This window comes from Paroedura picta, chromosome 8, assembly GCF_049243985.1.
Source record: "Paroedura picta isolate Pp20150507F chromosome 8, Ppicta_v3.0, whole genome shotgun sequence".
Taxonomy (NCBI): domain Eukaryota; kingdom Metazoa; phylum Chordata; class Lepidosauria; order Squamata; family Gekkonidae; genus Paroedura; species Paroedura picta.
In genome coordinates, this window is record NC_135376.1 from 12,797,400 (window position 1) to 12,809,679 (window position 12,280).

The following is a 12,280-nucleotide window of genomic DNA, read 5'->3' on the forward strand; positions in this document are numbered from 1 at the left end:
CTACAAAGTATCTGTTTTTGCTAGGGGGGGCAGATCTCGTCTGGAGAGCAGTTGTAATCCCAGGAGATCTACAGAGGGTGGCCTCAGTGACAACACACCCTTGCTGAACTCCCTCCCTCCAATTTCATTGTCCCCATGCTGCGTTCTCCTAACTCCAAGAATTTCCCAAGCGAACCCTAAGTTACGGCCATTTCTAAACAACCATTACAGTACTGGTTACACTCCATTACACTGCCTTGCCGGCTTCATATAAGGCAGGGGTAGTCAGCCTGTGGTCCTGCAGATGTTCATGGACTGCAATTCCCATGAGCCCCTGCCAGCAAATGCTGGCAGGGGCTCATGGGAATTGTAGTCCATGGATATCTGGAGGACCACAGGTTGACTACCCCTGCTCTAGAGAGTGGCAGACTGCCAGCTACATAACCCCTCAGTCTCACACTCCCCTTTGCCTCAACACTCAGGCTAGCTGGCAGGGGCTCATGGGAATTGTAGTCCATGAACATCTGGAGGACCACAGGTTGACTATCCCTGATATAAGGTACAAAACTCTTTCCTTATATCTAAACTTCTCTTTTTTTTTTAGTCAAGCACTTCACAAATGGAGGGGGGGGGAATCTCCTAAACCTTGAATGAAAAAATCAGGTCAGAATAGTTTTGTAGAAGCATCCACACCATAAATTGGGCAGGGAAAAACTTTACGAACAAAATTTCCTCAAGCAATTTCTCCCAGATAGAGTCAATTTTATTTCTATAACATAGAATATTTCTATAATATACAAAAAAAAAAAAGACAAAATAGGGCTTTTTTTTTACAGCATGGGAAGGACCGAGCTTTGATTTCATTTGGGATTGGGTCGCTTTTGTTTTGATGTACTGTCGAGACTCCAAGCCGTCCCCATCCACTTCCATGGACAGCACCCAACTACTCCAGTCACCGACGATCGGGACAGCTGTGGAAACCCTGGGCCTAGTCTGCATACAATAGATAATGCACTTTCAATGTGCTTTCGCGGCTGGATTCTCCTGTGCAGAACAGGAAAATCTACTTCTAAAGTGCATTGAAAGTGCATTATCTCATGTGTGCAGACTAGGCCCTGCCCTAACCAAGTGTTTACATAAGGCAGGAAAGAGAGGTTAGAGCTCATTTCATCTCTTCCTCAGAAGGCTTCCTGAAAGACAAACGGTGGCTCAAATGGATCACTGTTCCTTAATTACTGCGATAGGAAATATTGCGCAAATGACTGAAGCCATCTTTTATTCGCTTTTCGGTAGCTGGGCGAGCAGCGTTTAGGATAATGCTTGTTATGCATCATGTTGCTTACGCTGCATAGGTGCTTGTGGCAGCTCTCGTACAAGGAAAAACAATTTGCGGGATGCATTAGTACAGTTTATAATGTCATAAAATGCATTCTTGAAGAAACCCACAATCACACGAAGAGGTGCCCATACAGACTTATAGTCTGTGGTTTAGGGCAGCCATTCCTAAGCTCCTGACAGCTGCAGCTCTGTTCCTTTTTCCCCCCAAATAAAAACTGCACCTCCTGCAGGGACAATGAAACTTTTTCATCCTAAATGATTGGCAGTGCAATCCTATGCACACCTCTTCACTTGCAATCCTGTATAGAATGCTGTGCTAGGCAGGGCTGATTTCAACAGCGTTTAACTGGGGGAGCTCTACGTAGAATATTAGGGTTGCCACTCCCCAGGTGGAACCTGGATATCCCCCCAGGATTACAGTTGATTTCCAGACTAAAGTTCCTCTGAAGAAAATGACTGCTCTTGGAAGGTGAGCACTGTGGCATTATGCTCCACTGAGCCCCCCCTCCCCTCCTTAAAACTGTCCCCTCCACAGGATTCTCCTCCACCCCGCTCCAAATTTCTTGTTGGTTTTTCTGCCCTGCTTTTCTCTACTAGAAGGTGTCTCAAGGCAGCTGACAATCTCTTTCCCTTCCTCTCCCCACCACAGACACCTTGTGAAGCAGGTGGGGCTGAGAACGTTCTGAGGGGACTGGGACTGGCCCAAGGTCACCCAGCAAGCTTCAGGTGGAGGAGGAGTGAGGAGTCAAACCCCCTTCTCCAGATTATAGCTCACTGCTCTTACGAGACCATGCTGGCATGAAGAGCCTCTTGTGGCACAGAGTGGTAAGGCAGCAGATATGCAGTCTGAAAGCTCTGCCCATGAGGCTGGGAGTTCGATCCCAGCAGCCGGCTCAAGGTTGACTCAGCCTTCCATCCTTCCGAGGTCAGTAAAATGAGTACCCAACTTGCTGGGGGGTAAACGGTAATGACTGGGGAAGGCACTGGCAAACCACCCCGTATTGAGTCTGCCATGAAAACGCTGGAGGGCGTCACTCCAAGGGCCAGACATGACTCGGTGCTTGCACAGGGGATACCTTTACCTTTTACTATGCTGGCATGAAGCAGACCATAACATGACATGATGGGTTACCAGCTACCTGAAGCCTTTGGGGGTGGAGCCAGGAGTGGGTGAGGGATATTTAGGGGAACTCAGTGTTATATCATTCCATGGAGTCCACGATCCAAAGCAGCCATTTTCTCCAGAGGAACTAGAATCTTAGAATCATAGAATAATAGTTGGAAGGGACTTCATGGGTCATCTAGTCCAACACCCTGCATTATGCAGGACACTCACAACCCTATCGCTCATCCAACTGATCCCTGTATTCTGGAGATAAGCTGTGATTCCAGGATAGGGTTGCCAGCTCTGGCTTGGGAAACACCTGGAGACTTTGGCAGATAGAGTGGGCAAGGTTTTGGGAGAGGAGGGAGTATTATATAACACTATGGAATCCCCCCTCCAAAGCAGCCATTTTCCCCAGAGGAACTGAGCTCTATCCCCTGTAGATGAGCTGTAAACAGGGGGGGTCCCCAGATCCCATCTGGGGACTGGCATCCCTATGATACTAGGATGGATCAGGAAGCCAAAGGAAAATGTAATTCCCAGGAGGACTCACCGTGTTGGATACAGAGAGCTACAGAGACAGGGGATCCGAGTGCTTCTAAAGAACAGGGCCTCTCAGAGAGGACTGCAGAATCTTGAGGGAGATGTTAGTTGGTGGTTTGATGGGCTGTTATTGTCGGATGTTTTGAACTTTCTGCCTCCAGGGTCTGTTATGAAGGAAAGGCAGGGGGCATAAATGTTTTAAGTAGGTAATAAATAAATCCAAACACGGCTGTGACACGTACGGTAAGGTAGCAGGATATGATGGGAGAGAAGATAAGGAGAGAGGAAATGTATATTGCACACCCCAGAAGCCATGGCTGTTTCCGGAGGCAGGTAGCCAAGCCTAGCTGTGAGCAGGGAAGCTGTGATGGAGGCACACAGAAGTCTGAAGGGTCTGCCTTTCAAAGCGAAGGGAAACATCTGGAACAGAACTAAGTTTCACTGGAGGATGGAGCAAAAGGAATTTATTATATCGTATGTGACGTTCAATAGCCAGAGCTGCAGTGAGGACAGGTTAAGCAATAAGATTGTGGTTGGCATTCTCAGGAATAGCTCTCGGGCTGTCATTTTAACAAACCCCACGTGTGGTTCTGGGTTGAGGGGGAAAGGCGAGGTGCCTTTAAGATGCCCAAGGAGTGGTATTCCTGCAGAGCAAGGCTAGTGGCACATGTATGGCTGGAAGGAAGCAGCTAGGAAGAGGCTACGAACAACAGGGCCCCTCCTCAGGCCACATGGCGACATTTAACGTACCCCACCCCAGGGGGAGGGGGATGGATGGCTGTGGAGATTGGGGAGATTACACTCTTTTTAGCTCATGTTCTGTTTGTTTTGGTTATGGGATGGGGTTTTTATGAAGTTTTATGAGGTCTTGTACGTTGTAACCTGCCATGAGTCTCTGGACAGTGGCAGGCTACAAATCTAAGAAATAAATACAGATGTACATAGGTGATTTGCCATGGCCTTGACTGTGTGTAGCAACCCTCAATTTCCCTGGTGGTCATCCATCCAAGAACTAACCAGGGCTGATTTTGCTTAGTTTCCAAGATCTGAGGAGACCAGCAGGCTAGCCTGGACCATCTGGGCTAGGGCAGAAGGTAGATGCATCTTTTTTATCATCCCCATTTAACAAGTACAAGGAGGTGAGGCTGAGAGAAAGAAGCCCACCTAAAGGCCATGTAGTGAGTCACTAATGCTGAATTCCCAGGAAAGACAAGATTCAGACCGGAATCCGATTTCAGGACAAAGCAGCCTATGAATGAGCAAACTAATCAGGGACTTCCTAATTCTGAGATCAGTCTCCAGGCCACCATACTTCACCTGCTGTTGAACCAAAGATCCAAAGGGAGCAAGAACAGAGATATTTGAAAAACATGGTTCTGGATTTAGAGGATGTAATCAACATGCCCTGAAGCTGAGATTTTACGCAGCCAAAACCGATGGAGGGTGAACAGGAAGTTCTGGTGTGCAAAGGGGGCGCATTGAGATGATGACCCAGTTATGCGATTTGCCTTCAGATGCTGTTTGCTGCCACATGCTTTCACATCCTCCCTAAAAGTTGAAATGACAACTGGGGCTCTTGTGCTTTGGCCATATCATGAGAACACAAGAGTCACTGGAAAAGGCAATAATAATAGAAAGAGGCAGCAGGAAAAGAGGAAGGCTGAATATGACAGGGACTGACACAGACCAGAGTAGCCACAGCCCTCGGTTTGCAAGACCTGAGCAAGTTTAGTAATGATGGAACATTATGGAGGTCATTAATTCATAGGGTTGCCATAGCTCGGGGAAGTAACTTGACAGCACATAACAAATACCATTTGGGTAGAGTCTATATTGTAAAAATAGGAGCCTAGAGAGAAACTTTGCCTGGGGTCTTATAGCAGCTCTTGGCTCGTGGCAAGCTTTAACAACAGAGAGTATTGTTGGAATTGCAATCAGCAAGTAATTTGGTGAAGTCAGCTATGAAGGGCTGTTGTTAAGCTGTTTTAAGCAGCTGGGCTGTGCCTGTGTGCTCATTAGTGGCTTCAAGTGGTCATTGGTAAGGTTGCAGAGAATTTGGAGCCATGTGCTCTGGGGAGTCTTTGGTTTAAGCTGAGCTCCTGCCTACTTCCTCTTTCAGTGTGCTTTCCTGAAGCAGGTGGATGCTCTCCATCTTCTGATGTTTAGGTATGTAGCCTTCTTGCAGACTAGCCACAGAGGCTTGCAATATGCTGCTTTGGTAACTACCCTTTAAGCTTTTGTGCACTATTTCAGTAAGGCAGATGAAGCAGAAGAACACAATATATATTCTGTATAATCTTTCTAGTAAAGATTACTCTCTTTTAAACCTCAAAGCAAGCACTGTGAGTCTGGATCTATGCCTGTTACAAAGGCAACTAATAACTGCATGCTTTCAAAATGCTGTTCCTCTGTAGCTCTGTTTCTTTGGAAGGACTCAGGACCAAGCTTGGTCCAAAAGTCCCAACAAGTATAAAACACTGTTACTGTAGGCAGCTAAGTGCAACAGTCAAGTGATGCGTAGGAGTTTGTGAATCAAGCATTAGGAGTTTGTACTGCGACGCTTGGAGGGGATCATCAACTACTAACAACAAAGACAAGTGTGAGGCATTTACAAATCGCTTGCCTATTAAGAGGATATTATTGGAAAGGGGGAAAGGGGGGAGAGGCCAGATTCTCAATAATTGAATTCCATTTGTAACGGATAATGCAGAATAAATCTGCTGTCCCGTCACCTGTCACATTACTAAAAGCAGGTCAGCGATGGTAGCACATACATGCAGCACTCTAATATGAAAATATGCCGGGATACAATTAACATAGACAGGATCTGAAGCATAATCAATAGCTGTATTTTTCCTCTCCCCCCCCAAAAAAAGAATAAATAAATTACACTGAACGTTCAAACTATAAATAGCTCTCAACCATCCATTATGTAAGAGCTCTCTAGTGACTCTTACTTTACTTCACGGCCGTCATTATAAATGGTTTGGCAGCAACCGGGGTCCAGGATTCAAACTCAGAGTTTCTATTTGCATTGTGCCTTATTGCTCATGCACATTTCACCATCCATGGTGCTTTTTGTCCAACTTGACCAGACTAGACTCATTCTAGAATCTGCTTGAACACCCACCAGTTCGGGGCACATTCTGCTTCCCAGTCACAAACTGGAAGTCAATGTTTGTGACAAGCAGTTCAGTTGTTGATGAGGAGTTCAAGTCAATCCGGTGACGTATTCAAACAGCACGGACAGTATAAGAGCAAGAAAAGAATGTGTATTGCAACGGATTGATAAATGCAAAATCTGTAGGTAAAAAACCTTACACAGAAACACATTAAAACATAAACAACTAGATTTGAGTCCAGTCACACCTAACAGACCAGCAAGATTTGTAGGGTGTGTGTGTGTTAAGCTTTTGAGAGTCAACATCCCTTTCATCAGACAGGGAAGCTTTTGACCCAAAAACCTTGTTGGTCTTGGAGGAGCTGCTGGATTATAATCTAACTGTTCTACTGCAGACCAATACAGCTGCCCTCTAAAACATATACAAAATCAGCATGATCAAAATCAGTTAGTCAACCATAACAAGAACTGGGATTGGACCCTTGGACTCTTCCTCAAATTCATAGGAAATGTTCTTTCTTTCCCTCTTTCTTTTTCTGGCAGGACATAAAGTGTTAAAAGAGACTGAATCTCAGGCTCCCTCCAAATTCTAAGTAAGATGTATGATAGATGGATAATTTCCTAGTAATAAAAGTCAGCTGGGTTGATTCTTCAAAGGGGTCAATGAACGTATCAGACACAAGTACCACAAGCCAGACTGTAAAATATCCCGTCCAGTACAACACAGTGCAGTCATGTTTGGTTATGTTGGGTATTTTTTTTTGGCACATCCCTTCCTGCCCACCCACTCACAGTTTGCCTGCATTCACTGTGTCTTTCACCATGCTATCTCCTATATTGCATAGGAGTAATCAAATTTACCATGCTGTCCACTGGGTGCGAATCTCTATAGAAAAGCAGCAGATGCAAGGAGAGATTATTCAGCGAAGACGGTACAGCTGGCACGCCGTTCCAGGTGCCAGACTCGGCATCCGGCCCTCGAGGCCGCGTAGAAGCTGCCAAACCGCAATTGGAGTGGATGAATCCTTGCCTTCCCCCTGTGCAGAAGGAGAAACTTCTTGGCTGTCAATAGCACTGCTCACTCACTTCATGGAGAGGTAGATGCTGGTGATCGCACCGAGGTGCCAGCTGAGGAACGCCAGAAAATTTCACGCAGACTCACACAACAGCCTTCCGTTCTCCTAGAATTCAGAGGCATTATTGGGCCAGTGACAGGCAAGGATTGATCTTGGAAGCTAAGCAGGGTCAACACTTGAATGGGAGAGCGCACAGAAGACTATGCAGAGGAATGCAATGGCAAACCATCTCTCTTGCCATGATATCAGGGCTCTCTCAGCCTCACCCGCCTCACAGGGTGTCTGTTGTGGGGAGAGGAAAGGGAAGGCGAATAAAAGCCGCTTTGAGCCTCCTTCGTGTAGAGAAAAGCAGCATATAAGAACCAACTCTTCTTCTTCTTCAGTAATATCAGGACTCTCTCAGCCTCACCCGCCTCACAGGGCATCTGTTGTGGGGAGAGGAAAGGGAAGGTGAATAAAAGCCGCTTTGAGCCTCCTTTGGGTAGAGAAAAGTGGCATATAAGAACCAGCTCTTCTTCTTCTTCAGTAATATCAGGACTCTCTCAGCCTCACCCACCTCACACGGTGTCTGTTGTGGGGAGAGGAAAGGGAAGGTGAATAAAAGCCGCTTTGAGCCTCCTTTGGGTAGAGAAAAGCAGCATATAAGAACCAACCTTCTTCTTCAGTAATCTCAGGGCTCTCTCAGCCTCACCCGCCTCACAGGGTGTCTGTTGTGGGGAGAGGAAAGGGAAGGCGACTGTAAGCCACTCTGAGACTCCTTTGGGTAGAGAAAAGCGGCATATAAGAACCAACTCTTCTTCTTCTTCAGTAATATCAGGACTCTCTCAGCCTCACCCGCCTCACAGGGCATCTGTTGTGGGGAGAGGAAAGGGAAGGTGAATAAAAGCCGCTTTGAGCCTCCTTTGGGTAGAGAAAAGTGGCATATAAGAACCAGCTCTTCTTCTTCTTCAGTAATATCAGGACTCTCTCAGCCTCACCCACCTCACACGGTGTCTGTTGTGGGGAGAGGAAAGGGAAGGTGAATAAAAGCCGCTTTGAGCCTCCTTTGGGTAGAGAAAAGCGGCATATAAGAACCAACCTTCTTCTTCAGTAATCTCAGGGCTCTCTCAGCCTCACCCGCCTCACAGGGTGTCTGTTGTGGGGAGAGGAAAGGGAAGGCGACTGTAAGCCACTCTGAGACTCCTTTGGGTAGAGAAAAGCGGCATATAAGAACCAACTCTTCTTCTTCTTCAGTAATATCAGGACTCTCTCAGCCTCACCCGCCTCACAGGGCATCTGTTGTGGGGAGAGGAAAGGGAAGGTGAATAAAAGCTGCTTTGAGCCTCCTTTGGGTAGAGAAAAGTGGCATATAAGAACCAGCTCTTCTTCTTCTTCAGTAATATCAGGACTCTCTCAGCCTCACCCACCTCACACGGTGTCTGTTGTGGGGAGAGGAAAGGGAAGGTGAATAAAAGCCGCTTTGAGCCTCCTTTGGGTAGAGAAAAGCAGCATATAAGAACCAACCTTCTTCTTCAGTAATCTCAGGGCTCTCTCAGCCTCACCCGCCTCACAGGGTGTCTGTTGTGGGGAGAGGAAAGGGAAGGCGACTGTAAGCCACTCTGAGACTCCTTTGGGTAGAGAAAAGCGGCATATAAGAACCAACTCTTCTTCTTCTTCAGTAATATCAGGACTCTCTCAGCCTCACCCGCCTCACAGGGCATCTGTTGTGGGGAGAGGAAAGGGAAGGTGAATAAAAGCCGCTTTGAGCCTCCTTTGGGTAGAGAAAAGTGGCATATAAGAACCAGCTCTTCTTCTTCTTCAGTAATATCAGGACTCTCTCAGCCTCACCCGCCTCACACGGTGTCTGTTGTGGGGAGAGGAAAGGGAAGGTGAATAAAAGCCGCTTTGAGCCTCCTTTGGGTAGAGAAAAGCAGCATATAAGAACCAACCTTCTTCTTCAGTAATCTCAGGGCTCTCTCAGCCTCACCCGCCTCACAGGGTGTCTGTTGTGGGGAGAGGAAAGGGAAGGCGACTGTAAGCCACTCTGAGACTCCTTTGGGTAGAGAAAAGTGGCATCTTCTTCTTCTTCTTCTTCTTCTTCTTCTTCTTCTTCTTCGTCAGACTCAGTTCCTTATAGGTCCAACCCCATGCCACTGCCTTGTATAAAGTTTCCAGCTCCGCTGTCTCTCTCAAGTCTGCCAATAGATTATTTTCTTCTGCTGCCGGACTATTTATTTTCTGCCCCAGGCCAATTGGCAGCCTTCTGACAGATTGACTGCTCCCTGCCAGCTGCATGGTACTTGCTTGTCCTTAGATATGAGATCTTGTCACCGGCACAAACAACCCAGTGCTCAAGGTGCATGTGCACCTCTGGCTTGGGCCATGCTGGATGTGGGGTTTTACTGCCTAGTTCAGCGACAGATTTTAGAAGTGTCTTAGGCTTGCAAGGAGAGGGGGCAACCAGTGTGGCATAGTGGTGTCATGTAGCCCCACACTACATAACATGGTTCTTAGGTAAAGCAAACCTTAGTCTCAGGAGTCACTGGGCTCTATTCCTGTTTCCCTGTTTTCTCTTCTCCCTTTCTCCACCTGGCTTGCAACACATATGCACACACACACACAAACACACTGTGGTTTGTTCCCAGGCAGTAGAAAGTGTCATAGAATCATGGAGTTGGGGAAGACCTCCACTGTCATCGAGCTCAGTGTAGGAACTCACAACTACCTTCCCACTGCAGTGACCCAGTGCAGTCATGGCCAAGTGATCCCTCTACCAGAAATCTCCAGAATGCAGCCTGGCCTGGAGGAAATTCACCTACCATCCCACAGTGGTGATCAGCAATTCCCTGGGTATGCAAGGAAGGGCCACAAGAGACCAACACTGGCACATCCCTTCCTGCCCACCCACTCACAGTCTGCCTGCATTCACTGTGTCCTTCACCATGCTATCTCCTATATTGCATGTTATGGTTCTTGTGGGTAGTTCTGGACTCCTTTCGGCCACTAGGTGCAAAAATGTAGATTTTGCTTTGTTTTAGCTGTCCTTTGAAGATAAAAGCCCTTCCGCCATGGGAATAGCTCACGGCAGGAAGAAGGTGCCTTAGTGGGGGAAGGGGGTCGCCTGTATGTACCTTAACACTTGCCATGCCAGTCAACCTTAGCAATAGAATCATTCGTGATATTTCCAGATGTACCCTCTTGGATATAATAAACAACTTTGAATTCTTTTTTTACGAAGAATATCTCGAGGTTGTCTTGTCTCTTGCATGAGAGTAGCCTTGGATCATGACAAGTGGTTAGAGAGCTGGACCAGGAACACCCAAACTCAAAACCCACAGTTAGGTTACTCCTTGGATGACTCTAAGCCATGGGGTAGTCAAACTGCGGCCCTCCAGATGCCTGGCAGGGGCTCATGGGAATTGTAGTCCATGGACATCTGGAGGGCCGCCATTTGACTACAGCCTAACTCACTTCAGGGAGCTAGAGATGAAAGGGGAAGGGGAAGAAAGTCATGCTTAGATTCTAAGCCTTGCCTCCACTTACAATTCTCCCTTTTCTGTTGTGGAGGTATTCTTCTGCTACACCGCATGTTTCTCTCCCCTTAGGAGATTCTATTCATGCAAGCGTCTTTCTCCGATAAACCAAAAATCACCTAATGTAGGAGGCAAGTGCTGCAGAGTGGAGGACAATCACCTCCAGAGTCAAGGAGAGCTGCAAATGGAAGCAAGGCTTTAGATCCAAGCCATTATATGTAGCCCTGAACTCCTGGGTGGGAGAAAGACAGAGAAAGCATCAACAGGATGGTTTGGTGTAGCTAAAAAGGCACTTCAAGTATATCGATGTATCCTAGCATGCAAGGTAACCTACCTTGCAGCACCCAAAGTAAGCTCATCAAAATGAGTTGTGCAGTACTTAAGTTTTAACTGGTACATTTTTCCCGGGCATGATGGCATGTGAGAGAGAGTGTTAATGATCTCAGTAATAACCCCATATGGATAACTATGAAATTAGATTTTCCCCCATTTTGTTGCAGAAGAGGATTTTGAATTATACCAGATGGCAAAGCAGCAGAGGTCTGAGAAGTCAAGAGAGAGCCTTTGAAACCTCATAGTGTTGCTTAGTCTGTAGTTGCTCACCCTAATCTAGGAGGTCGAGGACCCTGCCTGATCCCCAAACTGATTAAAACCAGCAAATGCTGCACTTTGGCCTCCTTTGTTAGATCTGCCCTTTAGAGAGGCCGCACAAGCAATATGGTTCACCTTTTGCCCTACCCGAAAACAGGTAGAAGACCCCAGAGTAGTAGGAATATAACTCTGCAGCGTTATTCTATTATTCTATTACACTGTATCATATCTGAGGGATTTTGTTTTACACAGGTCAGAAGTACTGTAGATGTTACAAAAAACACCTGACCACTGCATAAAATGGCAGCCATGTGTATGTGAGACTTTTGTACGTGGGGCAGAAACAGATATTACAAAAATAATATTGCACAGTTCCGAAGGGCCTGCAAAACGGAGCTCTTCTGACAGGCATTTGGTTGGGGCCAATCAGCCGTAGAACGACATTGAGTTGGCCCCCTCCTACAAGAGCCACATAAGAACCATCCCCTGGAAGAGGAATAGTATCAGCAAATAAAGCTCCTGCACCAGCGTACAATGGAATTCAAAATGCACTTTATTGTTTTAAACTTTTTCAATAGTTTTAAGGTTAGATGTTCTTATATTGTTGTAAACCACTCCAAGCCAACGTGCTGGGAGGGGTGACCCTATAAATCCAAAAATCAATGAAAAAACTAATAAATAAACGGCCACTGCAGAAAATGGCAGCCATGTTGTGAACCGCCACGAGCCAGCTGGCCCAGAAGTGGTGGTCAATAAGTCTACTTATAATGAGTAAGTAAGTAAGTATGCATGTATGTATGTATCTGAGATTTTTGTAGATAGGACACGAGTAGGTTACAAAAACATGTAACTACTGCAAAAAATGGCAGCCATGTATTTTTTTTCCTACCCTGCCTTTCTTCCTGAAGTAACCCAGAGAGGATTATAACCAAAAAAAAGAGAGAAAATATATACAAACCAATTAAGAATAAAATGGTAGCACTCATGCTGGCTCTTAACAGGAAGGGACAGAAGC

The 12,280-nt window shown here is 46.4% G+C and overlaps 1 protein-coding gene across 3 annotated transcripts in view; it reads left to right on the forward strand.

Annotated features, from left to right (window-relative positions):
- SPATA16 (spermatogenesis associated 16) overlaps positions 1-12,280 on the forward strand; it is a 178,946-nt gene that overhangs the window by 63,203 nt on the left and 103,463 nt on the right. The window lies entirely within an intron of this gene.